Source organism: Vulpes lagopus, chromosome 11, assembly GCF_018345385.1.
Source record: "Vulpes lagopus strain Blue_001 chromosome 11, ASM1834538v1, whole genome shotgun sequence".
Lineage (NCBI taxonomy): Eukaryota > Metazoa > Chordata > Mammalia > Carnivora > Canidae > Vulpes > Vulpes lagopus.
This window is the reverse complement of record NC_054834.1, coordinates 47,975,312-47,994,891: the sequence shown is the minus strand read 5'-3', so window position 1 is coordinate 47,994,891 and position 19,580 is coordinate 47,975,312. Positions and strand designations below refer to the sequence as shown.

The 19,580-nt window shown below is 42.0% G+C and overlaps 1 protein-coding gene across 25 annotated transcripts in view; it reads left to right on the top strand.

Annotated features, from left to right (window-relative positions):
- NFASC (neurofascin) overlaps positions 1-19,580 on the top strand; it is a 181,112-nt gene that overhangs the window by 56,620 nt on the left and 104,912 nt on the right. The window contains exon 1 of one of the 25 annotated variants that reach the window (XM_041774168.1): positions 13,887-13,908. The exons of the other annotated variants lie outside the window; for them this stretch is intronic. The gene's annotated coding sequence lies outside the window, so the exon portion shown is untranslated. Of the gene's footprint in view, positions 1-13,886; positions 13,909-19,580 lie in introns of those variants that run through there. 25 annotated transcript variants of the gene reach the window in all.

Sequence of the window (19,580 nt, the reverse complement as noted above, 5' to 3'; positions counted from 1 at the left end):
ATTGCTGGGTCAAATAGCAATTCTGTGTTTAATTTTCTTTCTTTCTTTTTAAAATATTTTATTTATTTACTTGAGAGAGAGCAAGTGCAAGAGAGAGAGAGACAGAGACAGAGGCAGAGAGACAGAGAGAAGAGTAAGCACACAGAGGGAGAAGGGGAAGCAGACTCCCCACTGAGCAAAAAAAGCATAATGCGGGGGGGCTTGATCCCAGGACCCAGAGATCATGACCTGAGCCAAAAGCAGACACTTAACTGACTGAGCCACCTAGGTGCCCACCCCCCTTTTCTTTAAGGTTTATTTATTTATTAGAGAGAGAGAGCTCTTGAGCACAGGGAGGGGCAAAAGAAGAGGGAGAGAGAATCCCACTGAGCATGCCACTTGATCTCACAACCCGAGATCATGACCTGAGCTGAAACTCAGAATGAGACACTTAACTGACTGAACCACCCAGGAGCCCCTGGGTTTAATTTTCTGGGGAAACTGCTTTGCTTTTGATTCCAGAAGCTTAAGAATCTGCCAGAAACAAATGTGTGGATAACAGAGTCTGAAGAGTCCCTGGCTCTTACCCCTCTGGTTGCCCATTTTGGGAGGTGAGTCGGCTGCCCTGAGGCCTTGTGATAGAGTGACCCTATTCTTCCCAGTTTACTACCAGCAACTATATAGATAGTCTTCCAGGTTTTCTCTCTTCTCCTCCTTGACTCTGCTTTGACTGTGCTGTCACCAGTCTCCACTCATATTTGTCTTTGGGCATTTATGTGTTTCCATTCCTGTCCATCAAATCTCACTAGTCCCAGAATGCTCCCACTGCATTGCAGAATGAAGTCTGGAATGAATGGGGTGAATCCCATCACACTGCACCTTCCATTCTCTGGGTGGAATATGACTGTCCTTCCAGGAAGGCAGCATGCCAGGGGCTGAGTGGGAGGACCTCAAATATAGGGGAGAGTAAGAAATACTTACAGCATTGATGAATGAATGGGACAAAAAGACAGCCTAGAATGCTGTCAGGCAGGGTTCTCGGGCTGGGCATTTTGCAAGAAATAGCCAACTACTTGGCTTGGCTTTTGCCACCACCCGGCATCTCTGGGGCCGCACCACCTCCAGGAAGCCTTGTGCTGCCCTGGGAATAGAGAGGGCAGTTGGTAAGTCTGGTGTCTTCTGCTTCTGAATGGGCGCCAGCCTGAGGGTTGGAGCAGAGTCTTCCTTGGGATCACCCTCATGTGGGGGCATCTAGAGCAGTGACTTCTGGAATTAACAGAGCACTGTGGAGTGAAGAAGAAGGAAGAACGGGCTCTAGACTTGTCAACTTGATTCCAACCCAAGACTGCAAAGTCCCAAATATCTTTTCAGCAGATTCAAGAGAATATTGTGAAACTTCAAAACCAAAATGACTGTATTTTTAAGTTTAAGGAAAATCGAGACTACCTAGCATTCTCTTTCTGGCTGATTTGCAAAATTATTTAACCAATGAAGCAATAGCAAGCAAGTGTGGAATTCCTTAAACTGAGTCAATATCACTTTTTCACCCTTCCCAGGGTCACTTAACAGAGTGGCTAGGTCACCTAAAATTTTTTAAAAAGCAACAAGATGCCTATTATTGATGTCATCATAAATTACTCTTTTGGTCTAGTCCTCATGCCCATTAACCAAATTAACAGAGGGAAAAAGTGAAGCAGATGTGCTAGTTAATCCACGGAATCCTTGTTGGCTAAGAATAGCATCCTTTTTATTGATTTTGTATCAGCAGATGATACTGCCTTTCTGTATAGAGAGTGCTCTGGCTGACAGTTCACTTTTACTGACATGTCTCTACACATTGGTAAATGGCTTGTCAGATACAGGACTTCTTGTTTCCCTTCCTTCAGGCCATCTTCTTGGAAGGAGGTAGTCCAGACTCCTCCCCTAACCCCAAGTGTGTTTTATCCTTGTGTCCTTCCCTCTAGTTGGAATGGAGGCTTCTAAGAGTTCCCAGACCCTAGGAACAATCAGGAAACGTGAATGTCCTGAGTGGTAGTTGGTGATATCTGTCCGGCTGCTGGGACCCGTCATCAGGTCTTCAGGGGACAAATTTGTAGAATCTATTAACATCAATGCTTGCTGCTAATGGTAACCAGACCCCACCTAATCTCAGCATCTTGCTGCTTGCTACTTTAAAAGGGCAATTCCCCTCTGGGAGCTGACTCCCCTTTCCTGCTGCTCTATGTGTAAAAATGAGAGGTTGTTTATTTGCTTGAGGCTGTAACAGAGTCTTCAAATGAGACCAGCAGTCTTTATGGGCCTCCCCAGTCTCTGAGAGCTGTCTCCCTACATCTGCTTAAGGTGAGGCAGAGCACACCAGCAGATGTGGCTGACTTGCCAGGTATTAGACCTCTGGGAAGAGTTATTCAGGGCCTTAAATCCCCTGAGATGAAGGCCATATGATGCTTCCTTGGTATCATCCATCTCTTCTAATATCCATTCTTTCAGGTAGCGTTTGCTGAGTGTTCAGGTACTTGTGCTAGGAGCAGCCCAGCAGCCAGACCCAGCATGTGCCATCTCAGAGCCTCCAGTATGCTGGAGGAAACCAAACTGCTCACGGCAGGAAAATGTAGGCAGAGATACAGGGCAGGCCTTGGGCCAACAACCCATCGTGGTCTATAACAAAGAGCATGTGAAACTTAAGCTCTTGCTCTTAAACAAGACATGAAGTAATACCAGGAGTGGGGGAGAAGTAAAGTGTTTCAAGTATCTTAAGTAAAAAGTACTTGAGAGAAACGGTGTCTGTATCTTTCAAAAGTGGGGACCCTTTTCCAAGAAGTGATTTTAGGGGGAGTGACAGTGGATGCATTTCCTGGTGGTTGCCCAGTGGGCTGGTACCATGGTAGAGGGCAAGGCTTTCTTGAGCAACCATAGTGGGATGGGCAGAGAAGGTATTACCTCAGCTGAGAGCCAAAGAAATTCAGGTCTCCATTGAGGCAGTTGGACATAAGGTGCCTTGAGTCATATTTGAGGGTAGAATGTAAAGATCTCCTCCCAGACAGGATCCTTAATAACTTAGCATCTGGGCCTGGAGCCCCTAGAACACAGAGCCTAAGGTAAGGGCTTTTGTGCTACAGCTTAGGGAGCACAATCTCAGAGAACAAAAGCAAAGGAAAAGGTGAGAGATACAGGGAACAGGGAAACAGGGCGAGGATGTGAGAATACTTTATTGCTCTGGTCATCTCTTGGTATCAAGCCCAACCAGTGGCTCAGACTTTCAGAATTATAACACTGATTGCTCCTTAGGACAGTCAATCAGGAGAGGGAAGGCTACCCTTTACCAATGATGAAGAGCTCATCCCACTGGGCATCCATTCCCCTGCCTCTCTGGGTGGCATGTGGCTGGGCTCCCTCAGTTGCCTTGCATTTTCTCAAGCCCCAGTGCCTATAGGAAGCCCAAGGAGTGGAAGCAAGAGGTACAGGAAATAGGAACTCATCTAGCCACTGCTGGTAATGCCCACATGAAGTGGGTAGCTCTCACAGCTGGTCACTACAGTAGGGTCCAGGATTAGAAGAAAAAGCTAAAGACCCTGGGGACAGATGTGGCTGAAAGGCACTTGACCACATACCTGCACACCACAATGGACAGGTGGCAAGAGAGATTTTCTTTCAGTATTGGCATGGCAACAAAAGTATGGGGTGTAGAGTGGGGTAGAGGTTGGGGGAGTGGGGCAGGGGTAGCCCAAGAAGCATTATTGATTTTCCCAAGGAAGATGAAAATGAAGAGGAAGATGCCCAGGTAAGCAGTAACAGCTGCCACTTAGTCTGCTACAGCCAGATCTCTAGTCAGACTAACCTAGTCCACAGGGAAACCACTTTCTTCTCCATTCCTGGCCTCCGTGGAACCCTGTGCCTAACCCAGCCCAGGGACAAAGATTCTGGGTGCCTCTCTGTTAATACTGAGCACCAGCATGTGCCTTGTATTGGTATAGGGAAGTCATGCTGGGTTTTTTAATTTGAGTTCGTCAGTGAGCCCCATAGTAAGCAATATATGAGCATAAGAAGGCAGCTCAGGGTTGGTAAAAATTGAAATGTTTTGAAAAAAGTGAGTTCTCTGCCACCTACTACACCTAGAGAGGTTGCTTTTGCTAGGCTACATTCATCTTTCTTTACCCTCTTGAAGAGTTAACCCCTTCTGTTCTTGAACTCTTAAGACTTAGTTCTTCAGTAGAAGTAGCAGCACTGCCTACAATTGTGTCTGTTACCTACTGCCGCATAACAGGTGACCCCCAGACTTAAAACAACAACCATACCATTCATTCACAATTCTGTGGGTCAGCAATTTCAGCAGACTCAGTTGAGATGTTCTTCTGATGGTCATGCCTGGAGTCACTCATGTGTCTACAGTCACCTGGTGGCCCAAATGGGGAGGATGATCTAAGATAGACTCACATGGCTGGCATGTGCCTCTATTAGCTGATTGATCTGGGGCTATGCTATTCAATATGGCAGCAATTAGATGCATGAGGCCATTGAGCACCTGGAATGTGGCTGGCCTGATCTGAATGCGCTGTAAATATAAACTACATACACAGTGGATTTTGGAGAGTTCATAACTGTCTACTATAAGACATCTTATTTAACATTTTTATATATTCAGTACATGTTGAAATAATATTTTGGATATTGAGTTAATAAAGTATATTAAAATTAATGTTACCTGTTTCTGTTAGAGTGGTTTTTAGTTTTTTAATACAACTTAGAAAATTAAAAATTATGTATGTGGCTTGTGCTGTTATATTTCTGTTGGACTGTGTTACACCATATGAAGTAAATGTGTAGTTGCATGACATGTGGATCTAGGATATACGTTTCCCGGGTTACACATGTAACTGATAAAACAGATATATGTTCTAGCCTTTCACCACTTGCCCATATATTTCACTTTTGGTGGAAGAAGGATCCAGAATCACTTACACTTGGGGAGCCTGGGCTAGGATGCAGAGCCTTGTTTTGCAACACCTCTGCTTTGTGAAGAAGGGAAACAAAATCCCAGAGAGGGAAATGACTTGGTAAGGACTAGAATCCAGGATTCCTGCCATCCAGGCCTGTCTAGGCTGCCTAGCCCTTCAATGACACTTGTTGAATCCCCAGCCTTCTCCATGGATCATCTGCTTCTCCAGCTTAGGTACTTTCCTCTTTCTAGTCAACCCAAAACCCTTCCCTAACCTGATTACATGTCATGCCTTTATGCCACAGGCAGCCTTGGAATTTTATATTCAATGCCAAGCACCAGAAGCAGATGTAGTAGCTCAGAGTCCTGCAGTTTGACATTCTGCTGTAATCAGCTGTTGTTCACTCACCTAACCTATGCAGGTGGAACAAGACTGAGAGCAGGGTCCCCAAGTCAACCTGGAACCCAGAATGAAAAGTAGAGACTATGGTTACTGACTATCACTGAGCTGGGTGGGCTACAGCACATCCACCTAGCCTTTTGACCCAAATGCCCTGAGGTCCTTAAGGGAGTCCATAGCTTCTGTGGGTACAGCAAAGCAGAACTCTGCCACACACTTTGCAGAAACTCAAACACAAATATGGTTAGGCAGCAAGAAAATAATTATGTGTTCTAGTGATCTGGTTGAGACTTGAACTAAAAGCACAGCAGTAAGCATGAATAGGAAGGGACAGAGTAATTAGATACATAGGAGCTAAAATTGATAGGAATTGGGTATGGGAGGTTGGAGAGAGAGAATTCTGGTTCTCAAGCCTAGCTGGTTCATCAACCTACTGGATGATGATGTCCTTCATTGATAATGCCTCTATGAGAAAAAGGAGGTTTGATAGAGAAGATCATAGGTCTGGTTTAATTATGTCGTTTTAAGGTACCTGTGGGAGATCCCAATGAAGAAGATCAGTAAATAACTAGAAACACAGATCTAATTGTAGGAGCAAAGGAAAGACATCAGAAATGGTTATTGAGTAGCATCAGGTGATTGCAACTATTGGTGGAGGTAAGCTTCTTCAGGGTGAGTGTGGAGACTAAGAAGACAACATGACTGAGAGTGAGACCCTGGGAAATAGGCATGTTTCCAGTGCAGGGAAAGAAAATAGGACCTTTGAAGAAGACCAAGAAGTGATCTAGCATTGGGGCCTGGGACTTCATCTATAATTGCTCACAGAAAGGAGAAAGAGATTCCTGGAATGTAGTGAGCCATGTGTTGTTTGTCTTTTTATTCCCCAAAGGGCTTTTAGAAGACACACAATTAATGTTCGTTAAACTGAATTAGGTTGCATCATAGTGCACTGCACTGATGTGAGCTGAATTGAGTTTACGATTTCCTGAGTTGCTCTAGTAGTTTAGACTTTTCTCCTGCTCTGTCCAGATCCTCCCTTTTTCCTTTCTCTCGTTCACTAAATCCAAGACACAGCAAGAACTTTCTTGCCCAACTAAACACTACGGGTCTTGGAAAGAGCTACAGATTATTTTACCATTACCATTTGCCTACTTTCAGGTGATTGTAAGCACAATGCCCAGGTAACAGAGGCTTAAATAAAAGGACATGGAACCACCTCTCCTAATAAACAGTCTGAAATGTTGGCGGGGCAAGACTTTGGTTGTAAAGGACCTGTTCTGTTTTTTGTTTTGTTTTGTTTTGTTTTGTTTTTAAATCTTTCCACTTTGGTATCTTTACTTTGTCAGCTCTCAGTTCCTACATTTGTCACCTCATGGTTTTGAGACAGCTCCATAATTCCAAGCATCAGCTCCTAAAATAGTCAAGTTCTTGGTCGGAATAAAATGCCAGGCCTCTGCTGTATCTTTGATGGAGATAAAAATCTTCATCAGAAATTTCCCCAGCTAACTTCCTGTTATGCCTCATCAGCCAAGTTTGCCATATGTCCATCCCCAAGCCAACTACTAGCAAAGGGGAATGGTATCACCATGCTATAGCTTTAACCAAATCATGGTTCATCCTTTGGAGCTGGAGGAAGATCCACCTTCCCTTGGCATGGTACCACCAGAAAAAACAAAAAACAAAAAACTGGGGCCCCATAAACTAGGGAAGGAGGGCATGACTGTGGGAAGGAAATCTGTGGTGTCTTCCTTTCCCAAATGTTTGGTTCTTGTGACTTAGGTTTGCAAACATTCAACATTTATTGAGGACTACTATGTATCATGAATAGTTATCTCACCACTGAGGCAGCTAACAGGTCAGATTTTAAAATCTGAGTAGATTCTTCTGCCTACCACTTTTCATTGGGCTCTGTTACTTTGGAGGACTTTTCTGCTTGGGATCCTGAACCAACCATCTAGGTTCTGCTCAGTTCTAAACTGATACTGCAGCTAGTTCCCTCACCATCTTGGTTGGTGCTACCCCTGACTTTCAAAACCCTGGATTCCCATCACCTTCATTGCATTTGTGCTGTGTTTATCCTCTATACTCCTGGTCTCCTCCCTCTTTAAAATATTCTCCTACCAATTCTTCTATATGTCTCTGGTCAGTCTCCCTTAGAATCTATTTCCATCTGTCAACCTCAGTGTCGCCTTCTAGCTGGTGTGCTCACTCCCCTTTTCTTCCTACCCCATTCACTCTCCTCCACCTCTGCCTTGTACCACACTCTTCCTCAGAAGTCACCTGCTGACCTCTGCTCTGCTGACTCTTTCTGATTTGGACAGTTTCTGGCTCAGATAGTTCCTATGAGTCCCCATTGACTTACATGAAGTCTGAAATCTGATAAAAAGATAGATACCTAGCCAATGCCAGTGTTGCCTTTGTAGAGGGGACTTGGGTGAGGAGTTCCTTAACATCATCTGTATTACTTGAGACTCTTACTGCAGGAAAGAATTTTGTGTGACTTGCATAATTAAAAAACAAAACGAAAAACCTCTAGCCCAGCATTCTGAGCTTTCCATATTCTTTCCATATTCCAGATCCTCTCCCACTAGTCTTCTATGTGAACTTTCCTCTCCATTCAGATTGGCATCCTTCCTCCCCTAGAGACCAACCTTGAACTGTTGCTCAAGATACAACCCATTATCAAATGACCTATGCCCTGCCCTTCTGACTTAATCTTCTCAAGCTTCCAAGACCTAGACTAAGCAAGATTAACGCCTTGCCTGGCAGCCCCCATCTTACCTCCTGTCAGCCCCTCTCTCTCCCCATAAGCCTTTCTCAATCTCTTCCTTGTCTGCATGCTCCATGAGCTTGCTGTTGTATATCAGGGACCAGAATACGGCAACTCCTGTGTCACTGGGCTCTGCTCTTTGGATGCTGCCTGATATCACATGCACTCCTGCTGCCTTTATTTATTCATTGTGATTTTTGCTGGTGACACTGAATATGGCTGGCGTGGCTGAGCCAGAATGCCAGCTGACAGTAGTGGGTTTAAGATGTGGTCTCCCAAAATGCACTGACTATGAACTGAAACACTTGCTCTATTCATTTGGCTTTTAGATGTGTACTTCCTGGTTATACTTCTGATATTGTAGCCTTGAGGCATTTCTTAAATGGCACATTGTTATCCACGACTTCCTATATATCTTATCCCCCCATAACAAGATTGTAAGTGGCATAAAGGACAGTCTCCTATCTTATTTATTTATTTTATTTATTTCTTTTTCTTATTTATTTCTTTTACTGACCCCCAAGCCTCTTTCTCAGTAAATATTTATTATTTTTATTTTAATCCAATTTCCTTACATTTTTTTCATAGCTCTATTTTCAAACCAGCACTCCTTGACTTACTCATTTTTTTAAATACTTAAGACCCCACATTTGAATTTGAGGGTTGATGTTTCCAACCTCCTTTATGTAAGTGACCCTTCTAACCCCATAATCACCAACTTGGAGGTTCAGAGCCTTGAAGAGCCTACCCTGGGTTTCTACTTTACTCCCTGATCCATGGGAGGTTGAGAATGAAGGGAATTGGTTCTGCAAATAGGATGAGTTGCCTGGAAATGGCCTGACCCACTAGTTCCCTTGAGATTTTATTGTGTAGAAGCTTCTGAACTGCACACAGCTCTGCCCACTCTCTGGCCTGAAGGAGACAGCAAGGAGTGGGTCAAAAGGAAGAAAATGGGGGTGGGGGAACTGCAGTGGTGTAATCAGAAAACTGAATGCAGAGAACTGAGGCCCATTGCCTAAGATTCCTGCAAAATTGGTAGGAGGGGGAGCATTGCAGCCCCCCTCCCGCCCGGCTGGTGCTCCATGACTTTAATAATTGTATTCTGAGTAGCATTTAGACTGGCATTTAGTCAGGCCCAGAATGTGAATTCTTGCAGAGGAGGCAGCCAGCACAATCCTGCTTTGTTCTAGTTCTTTGAGGACTAAGGAAATAATTTTTAAAACAATACCCTCCTTCCTGGGCTGTCACTTGTTTGTTTGCTCTGAGGATTTCTCAGTAACTCTTTGGTCTCTGTTGTTTGTGTTTAAACTCCATACTCCTAACCACAAGTAGGAATTGGTAGAAAGGAAGGTTTGGGTTTATATGAAAGGTTGGCAATGTATTAATTGTGCCATTCTACGTATGTTGGACACTCATAAAGGGCCATAGACCAGGGTCTCTTTCCTTTTTTCCTTTAGGCATCCCTTCAACAATTTGCAGGCCTTGGCTTTGTGTCCAGGACCATTCTAGGAATGATTTGGAGGTGGAAAAGAAGCAAAAGACATGCTGTAGAATATTATTATAAATGGCTGACACTACATATTGAATTTCTTTTGCTCTGAACAGTAACTAGGCTAGTAACATTATAGATATCACTAAGTGTAATTGTAATTGTCAAACATGTCTTGAGTACTTTTTATCCAGACACGATCCTAGGGGCTGGGGAGGGAATTTAGGCTAGCAGAAAAGATGGCTAGCATTAAACAAGTAATTATAGGTGTGTATGGGGGCCTTGCCACTCTTAAGGGTGCTCTTCCCAGCTGCATCGGGTCACCTGGAGCTTGTTAGTAGAATATAGCCCCAGATATGCTACATTTTAACAACATCACTGGGTGATTCATTTGTATGTGCAAAGAAAGCACTGCCAGCAGACTGGGATTTAGCTTGCTCCAGAATAGCAGATCAAAGAAGACTCTCGGAAGAGTGTTGTTTAAGCTAAGAAATGATGAAGGCCCATCAACTCACCTTCCATGAGTTGGAAGCAAGCTTTAGGCAGGTGAGTTGGAGCAAGCTTTAGGCAGAGGGAGAAGCCCGTATGTGCATTCTGGGGCTGTGATGTGCACTATATAGCAGGCCTAAGGAGTAGACACAGGCCAGCCAGAGGAATGCCTTGTAAACTAGGGTAAAGAATTTAGATCCACCGTGAATGGATTGAAGAGAAATACTGTCCTCAATTTACAGATGAGGAAACAAACCAGAGCTCAGACAGGTTGAATAATTGGCCCAAGGCTACACAGTTAGAAACTCATTGGTAAACTAATAAGAGCTGGAATGTATGTCTGGGTCTCTAATTTCAAAGCCTATTTTTTGAACTCCTCCATGATTTTGTCTTCTCGGGTCATTAAGAAGACGAAATATGATAATTTTTAGTGCATGTCTGTAGTATTTAGGATTTGAATGATATTCAAGCGGCTTCAGTAAGGCAAGATGATTACATTTGGAATAAAATAATAAAACTAATGATATCAGAAGAGATATAAATTCCTTTTGAGCACAGATTTCCCCTTCTCCCCCTTAGGAGTGGGAAGGTACAGTATAAGTTTCTTAGGAGACAGTATAAAAGGAGACACTATACATCATATAGATAACTCGTATCTAAAGAAATAGAGGACTCCCTCAAAAAGAATCTTTTTATTTTTCTTACCATAAAGTGGTGAATTGTGAGGGTAAAGCACAACATGATTCAACTAGGGTTGTTTCCTTCCCTTGTGCTGCTGGGCTGAGTGAGACCTAGCTTCCCTCTGTTCTGTCGGTTCACGGTGGAGCAGTGCTTTTGTGGCCAGAAGGCAAGAGGGAGCAGAGAGAGCAGGCACAGCCTGCGTGCTCCACAGTCCAGATGTGTGAGACTTGGCATTGGCACCAGCTCAGAGAAGCTCTTCTCAGGAGACCCAGCAGGTCTCAAGTGGCTCACTGATTTCTAGGAGGTCATATTGGCCAACTCAGCCACTGCAGGGAAAGATTGAAAGCAGACCCCTGTCCTTGGTGTGGGAAGGGTTAAAAGAGGAAATAGGAGCCCTGGAACTCAGAGGTTTCCAAAGCTATTGCAAAGTATGACCTTTAACCTTCAGGAACTTCCAGTCTAATAGGAGAGGCACAGTCCATGACTTTGGAGAGCCGCAAGTATGATGGGGGAGGCACAGCTCCTGTCTTCATGAAGTCCAGACTGAAGGAAGGAAACAGACCTGCCCCAGGGAGCCTCCAGGCTGATGGGAGACATAGCAAGCAGCGCAATTATCAAGGTTGCCAAACTGTAAAAATTTAAAAAATTTAAAAAATTAAAAAGCACCAGCATTCCTGACTCCACATTGACATCAGGACTGAAATATGACAGTTTGCTTCTCTTGCTATTTCCTGGCGAGCTGCAAAATCAACAAGTGCTCATCACATGGGCAAAAGTAGGAGCCAATGAAGATAGTAATGTCCCAGATCATGCTCCTCTTAATTAAATGGGTTCTCTCTGCCCAGGGTTTATTTTAGGTTGTTACTTATAACCCAGCAGAAGAGAAGGAGGTGCTCTTGAGGCTGAGACAGGTAGCTGGGCAACACTCGGGCCATCTCTCCCACTTCCCCCTCATCTGAATACCAGTTTTACTCACAGTTCACACTCCCCTGCACAGCCAAGGCCCATGGCACCAGCAGTGGGTGACACATTTGCCAGTTCCCACCTCTAAGGAATGCCTGTGCCTTCCAGCTGATGCTCTAGAACACTGTCTAACATGTGGTATATTTTTCTGGCCTTGGCAGAAAAGGATCCTTCTGTCTCCTTGCCCTTCCTCCCCAACACCTCTTCTGGAGACCGTGACTGCTGACAGCAGGCAATCAAGAAGAAGGGCTTGAGTTTACTGAACGAGAAGAGGTTCTTGCTTTTGTCCCACGACCGACTTATATGTCACCTTGAGCAAGTTCTCTTCCATTCCTTTATTCTGCTACCAGGACCACTATTTTCCCATTAGTTTTAAACTAAGGAAGCATGGTGGACACGCAAGACCACATGATCTGAAATCATGAGACCCAGTTCAATTCCTAGTTTTACTACTCCAAGTTGCATGACCTTGGATAGGTGATCCTATTTGTCCTCAAATAAAGGGTTTTTAAAAATCATTTGAGTTTAGTTTTCTTACCCATAGGAAGGGAATGATAATGATAATACCTACCATACTGAGTGGTTATGATGATCAATTGCAGTGAATATATTGAAGTGCTCTGAACATTTTAAAACATTTAATAACTAGATAATCTATGAAGACAGAAAATTCATTAAAATATAAGAGATTAATGTAGCCGAAATAAATACTGAGTTCACTCGAGCCTGAGAGCCTGAGTAGTAGGAACAGCTAATTCACGATCAATACTGTGCCAGCACTGATGGAGAAAAAGGATAAGTGGGACACCAGGTCTCAGGTTCAGAGAAACTCAGAGCTTAGTAGGAGAAAAAAGACTAAGAACATGGCAGTAATACATAATATTAACTGCTGTATTTCATACTTGAAGGTCTGGGAAGGTCAAATAAATCCAGGAAGCCTGCATGGAAGAAACCCTTTTTATTATAGCTGCATGTATAAATGTACTCATTCATTAAACAAATATTTTTTTGAGCCACTTCTGTGGGCTGGGCACTGTTCTAGGAAGTCACAGATGTAGCAGGAAATAGATGAAATCCTTGCATTTCAAGGGCTTACATTTTAATGGGGAAAGACAGGTAATAAGCAAGGAAAATAAAATAAGTGTACATTAGGAGGTAGTAAGTGCGAATGAGTTATAAAATAAAGCAGGTATAGAGGGGATAGGGAGTATCGGGGCAATGTGGTCTGCAATTTCAGACAGTGTGACTAGATGGTTCATACCTGAGAAAGAGACAATGGAACAAAGACCTGAGGTAGAAAAATAAGATAGCAGGCAAGAATGGTGGTGTGGACCAGGGGCATAGATGGAATGGAAGTGAGGACAGAACAGATTCCTTTCAAGGCAAGAGGCAGTAGGATTTGCTGATGGCTCAGGTGTGAGGTGAGAGGGAGGGAGAGGAGTCACAGAGGACTCTGAGGGTTTGTCATGAGCTTGGAAGGAATTACCATGAACTCAAATGGCATGTTGGTGGAAAAAGTGAAAGAAGATACAAGGAGAGATGCCAGGTAGGCAGAAGGGTCCAAAGTTCAGTGGAAGGGTTCTGGGCTAGAGATGTAAAATTGAGAATTCCCAGCATATAGATGATATTTAAGGCTGTGAGACCACATGAGGTCACCAAGGCAGAGAGTGTTAGAGAAGAGATCCTAGGACATGGCCCACTGACAGAAGTTGGGAAAAAGAGGAGAAACCACCATAGGAGACTGATGATAAGGCAGTAGTAAGGAGGGGACTGTAGAGATTGTGGTATTACAGGTGCCAAGGGAAGGAAGTGTTTCCAGGAGGATGGAGTGGTTACTTGAGTTCGATCAAGAAAGATGAGAACTAGAAATTTATTTGCCATTAGGCTTGTATTGTGGAGGTGACCTTGATAAGACCAGCTTGGGTTGAGTTGGAGAGGGAGGGAAAATCTTGATTGGAATGGGTTTAAAAGAAGTTTGGAGAAGAGAAATTGGAGGCCCTAAATGTGAGCAGGACTTGTAAGGATTTTTCTCATAAATGGTAGAGAACCAGGGCAGTTGCCAGAGAGGAGGGTGGGGCTAAGGGAAGGCTCTTTCAGTTGGGAGAAATCATAGCATGTTTCTGAGCTGGTGGGGAAGATTCAGTGGACAAGGAAAATTCGATGAGGCAGGAGGAAGAGAAGAATTGCTAGAGCATTGTCACCAAGTAGGTGAGAGGCAATGGGGTCCTGAGCCCAGATAGTTCATCCTAGGAGTGGGAAAGAGGGTGGAACTTACGAGCACAGAAGCAAGGAGGTGATCCCTGGGGGATAGCACCTGTGGAAATTCCCTTCATTGCTTCTATTTTCTATCAAAGAATAAACATGGCCATCAGCCAAAAACAAAAGGATGGGGAAGCATTTTTTCTTTAAAAAGTAAAGTGTAAAAAAAAATAATAAAGCGTAAGGGAAAAAAGAGAGATGGAACAGATAGATTAAAAGAGATGTAATATATATAAGAACTAATGTTATTAGGACATTATTTGGATTCTGATTCAAACAGAAAAAAACAATAACAAAAACAAAAACTAGACGTTTGTGAGACCATTGGAAATCTGGGCACTGAATGGATATTTGAATAAAAAATTATTGTTAATTTTGGAGTTGTGATGTTATTTAGATTGTGTTTTGTGTAAGGGTCATTTTTTAGAGATAGATGCTGAAGTATTATAAATGAAATTGTGCAATGACAGGGTTTGCTTCAAAATAATCCAGCACAGACATGGGGTAGGGTGTATAGATGGGGTGTGGTTGGCCTGGGGTCAGTAACTGTTGAGGTTGGCTGGTGTGCACATGGAGTTTTATTATACTTCATAATAAAAATTAAAAGAAAAAGGAACAGGGAAGGAGAGGTGGGGGTTAAAGAAGAAAGGGTAAGGTATGAATTACCATCTGGGAGGGTGGCGGGGGTTTGGGGGAGAGATGCATTTGATTGTCAGATGCCATTAAGGGCCCATTGGAGATTAGAGAACTTGAATCTGAAGTGAGGCCAGATGGCATTGAGGTGCGTATTTCCTCAGCCATGTTCATTACGCATGTACAGGCACAGAGTAGGCAGAGAGCTAGAGTTTACCAGGGTTGTGGGTTTAGCCAACTATGTAAAAGGGATTGAGAGTATCATTCACCCATCATGTTGATGAAGTCTTGGAGGACCAGGGAGGTGTCATTTCTTCCATGACTTCACAGCTAATTTGACTAGCTGATTCCCCAGTCCACCCACAGGTTTTGACTAAATTTAATACTTTATCACAAGTACTTAAAAATTATTTATTTGGGAAGTTTTAAGGACAGAGGGGAAATGGAGATTTATTGCTGAATGGATACAGAGTTACTGTTTGGACCTGGTAGGGGTGGTTGTACAACAATGTGAGCGTACTTAATGCCACAGGACTGTAAAATGGTTAGAATGGTAAATTTTGTTTACCGTATATTTTACCACAGTCTTTTTTTTTTTTAAAAGATCATACCTGGTTGCATCTACAAGAAGAAATAAAGTGGGAATAGAAGTGATTCCAACTGAATGCAAACTGGTGAAGCCACTCTGGAAAACAGTATGGTGGTTCCTAAAAAAGTTAAAAATAGAACTACCCTACAACCCAGCAATTGCACTATCAGGTGTTTACCCCAAAGGATAAACATAGTGATCTAAAGGGGCACCTGCACCCCAATGCTTATAGAAGCAATGTCCACAATAGCCAAACTATGGAAGGAGGCCAAATGTCCATTGACAGATGAATGGATAAATAGGATGTGGTTTATATATACAATGGACTACTGCTCAGCCATCAAAAAAGATGAAATCTTGCCATTTGCAAGAGGGTTACAGGGGAAGAGAGGGAAAAATAAGATGAAATCAGAGAGGGAGACAAACTATAACAGACTCTTAACTATAGGAAACAAACAGGGTTGCTGGAGGGGAAGTGGGTGGGGGGATGGGGTCACTGGGTGATGGGCATTAAAGAGGTCACATGATGTAATGTGCACTGAATGTTATATGCAACTGATGAATCACTAAACTACCTCTGAAATTAATAATACACTATATATTAATTAATTAAATTTAAATTTAAAAAAAGAAGTGGTTCCAAGCTTGTTCTCTGGAGGGTGTCATTGTGGGTCAGTTGGGAAGCAAAGCAACCCACATTCCTGATTATGGCTCATCTCTTGTAGGTTGTTCCTCTTATCTCCTCCTGTCTAACAGTTTCCCAAGACTTCCATCTGAAGCAGGAGTTCTCTTTCACTGCAGCATTTCTTTGTAGGTCCTAGTCACAGGACGACTGGAGGCCCAGTTTCTATGGCTTACTGCCTTTCTGGAGAAGAGATGTTTCATAATGCAAGATATTTCTCTGGCAAGGTCATGTGATCAGTACAAATTTGTCTATGATTCATGCATGGTATACTTTAAAACCAAGACATACTGAATATCTAAATCAATTTTAGCTACTCCTCTTATTTTCCCTTGGGAGTAACAGTAATTTTCTGGGATAATCACAAAGAAGACATTTTAAAGAAATCTTTAGTTTTGTGTAGTTTGCTTGTCTTTGTGTCTTCTACAGGGCCATTTGCAAAGTAGTGGTTGACATTTTGTTGTATGGCTAGGAGGTAGATTTTAGCTTGACATCAAAGAGCATGGGGCAATGGGGACACCAATGTGGGTTGGAGTTTTCACTCTACTACTCACCAGCTGAGAACCCCTAGAAGAGGTATTTATATCACCAGGCTTCAGGTTTCTAATGTGTAAATCCAGGGTAATAATGCCTTCCTTAGAGGAATTTGTAAGGACTAAAAGAGAGGGTTGCTCTAGGAGTGAATGTTCTTAACCTTCCTTCATTGCTGCTGCTTTTTTTGGCAAATGTAACTGTGAAAGAATTAGAATGTAGATATCTGCGTGATCTTAGATCACTGAACATCTCTGAGCTTTGGTGGCTGAATAATATTCCATTGGATGTGTATGCCACATTTTGTTTATCCACTCATCCATCCACAGACAATTGGGTTAGTTCCACCTTTTGGCTATTGTAAATAATGCTGAGATGAACATGGATTTACAAATACCTCTTGGAGACTCTGCTTCCAATTCTGTTGGGTATATACCTAGAAGTGGGATTGCTGAATCATATGGTAATTCTATTTTTAATTTTTTGAGGAACTGCAATACTGTTTTCCATAGAAGCTGCCCCATTTTACATTCCTACCAGCAATGTAGGAGGGCTCCGTTTTCCGCATCCTCACCGATGCTTGTTATTTTCTGGTTTTCTTAGTGATAGCTATCCTAATGGATGTGAGGTAATATCTCATGGTAGTTTTAATTTACATTTCCCTAATGATGTGACATCAAACATCTTTTCATGTGCTTGTTGGCCATTTGTGTATCTTTGGAGAAATGTCTTCTCAGGCCCTTTGCCCATTTTAGAGTCAGATTGTTAGTTTTGTTGTGAACTGTAGCAACAATCATCATCTTGGATCTAGTTTCTCTTATTCCCTATTTGCTTATTATATAGTTTTATTGCATAGCACTCTAACTCACTTATTTCACCTGCTGTGTAATATTTCATTGTTTGACTCTGCCACAGTTCAATGACTTTATCCATTTCTCTGTTGATGAGCTTTTGGGCTTCTTCTAGGTTTTTGTTATGGTGAATAGGGCTACAAGAAACATTTTTGTGCAGGTACAAGAGGAGTGTTTCATGGGTATATATCCAAGAGTATATTGCTAAATCATAGTTTGTGAATGTTCAATTTTAGGAGGGAATGTAAAACTTTTTCCAAAAGTGGTTGTACCCTTAGCAGTGTATAAGAAATCTTCAACCTCTTTAAACACTTGATATGATTAGACTTATTAATTTTTGCTGATTGAGTATAAATTGGCATCTCATTATAATCTTGATTTGCATTTTCCAGATCACCAGTATGTTTATTAGCCACATATATTCCAGTTTGTCTCCTGCCTTTATTTCTGTTGGTTATCCTCTTATTTGCTTGTAGAAGCTCTTTGTATATATTCTTGATGGTAATCTTTTGTCAAGTGCATGCATACCCAATATCTCCTCCTAGGTTTTAACTGGTCTTTTCATGTACCATAAGATTTCTTTTTTCCAAGTCAAATTTATTAAAGTATTACTTATATAGAATAAAATTCACCTATGTTAGTTGTAGAGCCCTATGAATTTTACAAACACATATGGTTATGTAACCACCACCTAATCAAGATACAGAGCCTCTCCATCATTCCAAGAAGTCCTCATGTACCCCTTTTTGGTTAGTCCTCTCCTACTGACCCTTACCCTTATTGGGTCCCTAAAGTTTGCATTTTCTAGAATGTCATATAAACAAAACCATACAGTATATAGCCTTTTGGGACTGACTTCTTTTAGAAGGCTTCTTTTGAAATGACTTTAACTTGCTACATGTATCAGTAGATCATTTCTTTTTATTGATAAGTATGGTTCCATTGTATTATGTACCTGTTTATTTATCCACTCACCTGTCAACAGACATTTGGCTTGTGTCTAGTTTTTGGCAATTATGAATAAACTTATCATAAATATCCACATATAGGTTTCTGTGTGGACATACATTTTCATTCCTCTTGGATAAATACCTAAGGGTAGGATTACTAGGTCATATATTAACTGGACCTTTAACTTCCTAAACAACTGCCAAACTGTTTTCCAAAGTGATGTAACCATTTTTTATTCCCATCAGCAATGTATTTGAGTCCCATTTGCTTTACATGCTCACCAGGACTTGGTACTTTTTGGTTTTTTGAGCTCTAACAGGTATATAATCATATCTCATTACAGTTTTAGTTTGCATTTCCCTATTGACTAAAGATGATGAGTATCTCTTTGTGTGTTTATTTGCCAAAAATGTATCTTCTTTGGGAAAGTGTTTACATCATTTGCTTGTTTTTATTGGGTTGTTTTTTCCCATCCAAGTACTAACCAGGCCCAACCCTGCTTAGTCCAGAGATTGGATGAGATCAGGCACATTCAGGCTGGTATGGCCACAGACTGGGTTATTTGTTTTCTTATTATCAGTTGAGAATGCTTGGTATATTCTTTGGCCCTTTATCAGATTTGTGCTTTTCAAACATTTTTCCCCAGTTTGTGGCTTGTCCTTCATTCTCTTAGCAGTATCTTTCAAATGGCCATGCAGGGACCTGGTCATTCTCCCACTGACTGGGGCAGGCATAGCTGCAGAGGCACACTTGTTGCTGGATTCCCCCTACCACCAGCAATCACCTGGGGTACCTTTTGAAGATACTGATTCTTCAAATTGTTTACTGTTCTGTTTGGACTGGTCTACTTTTGCTGGATCTATGGGCAAGACTGTTCACGTTGATCTTGAACTTTCCAAATGCCCATCTTCCTTACAGTTAGAGAATCTCTTTTGGCATCAGAACACAGGTCCAGCTGTACTGAAATAACAGTGTCCAATTTTAGCTGGATTTTTTGCACCTTTGGAATGTGAGATCCACTCAGTGAAGCAAGTTATCAAGGAAAGTTAATCTCTTTTCTTGGAAATGTCATTATTGAACACTTATGATGCTCAGCACTGGGCAACTTATTTTGAGGAAAAATAGCTTTTAAATACATCTGGCAAAGTGTTTTTGTTTTTAGAAATACTGTCAAAATTCTGTAATCATGCTAGCCCGTAATGAGAATATGTTAAAAAAATTATTTCCATCCAGTTTGTATTATTTTATGTAGTAGCAGATTTTTCTTCCTAAATTGTTTTGCATTTGTTTTTGTATCTTAAATTTAATCTGCTGAGAGAAAGAAATGAGGTATAAAAATTGGAAAGGAAGAGATGTTATATTTACATAGAATACAGAGAA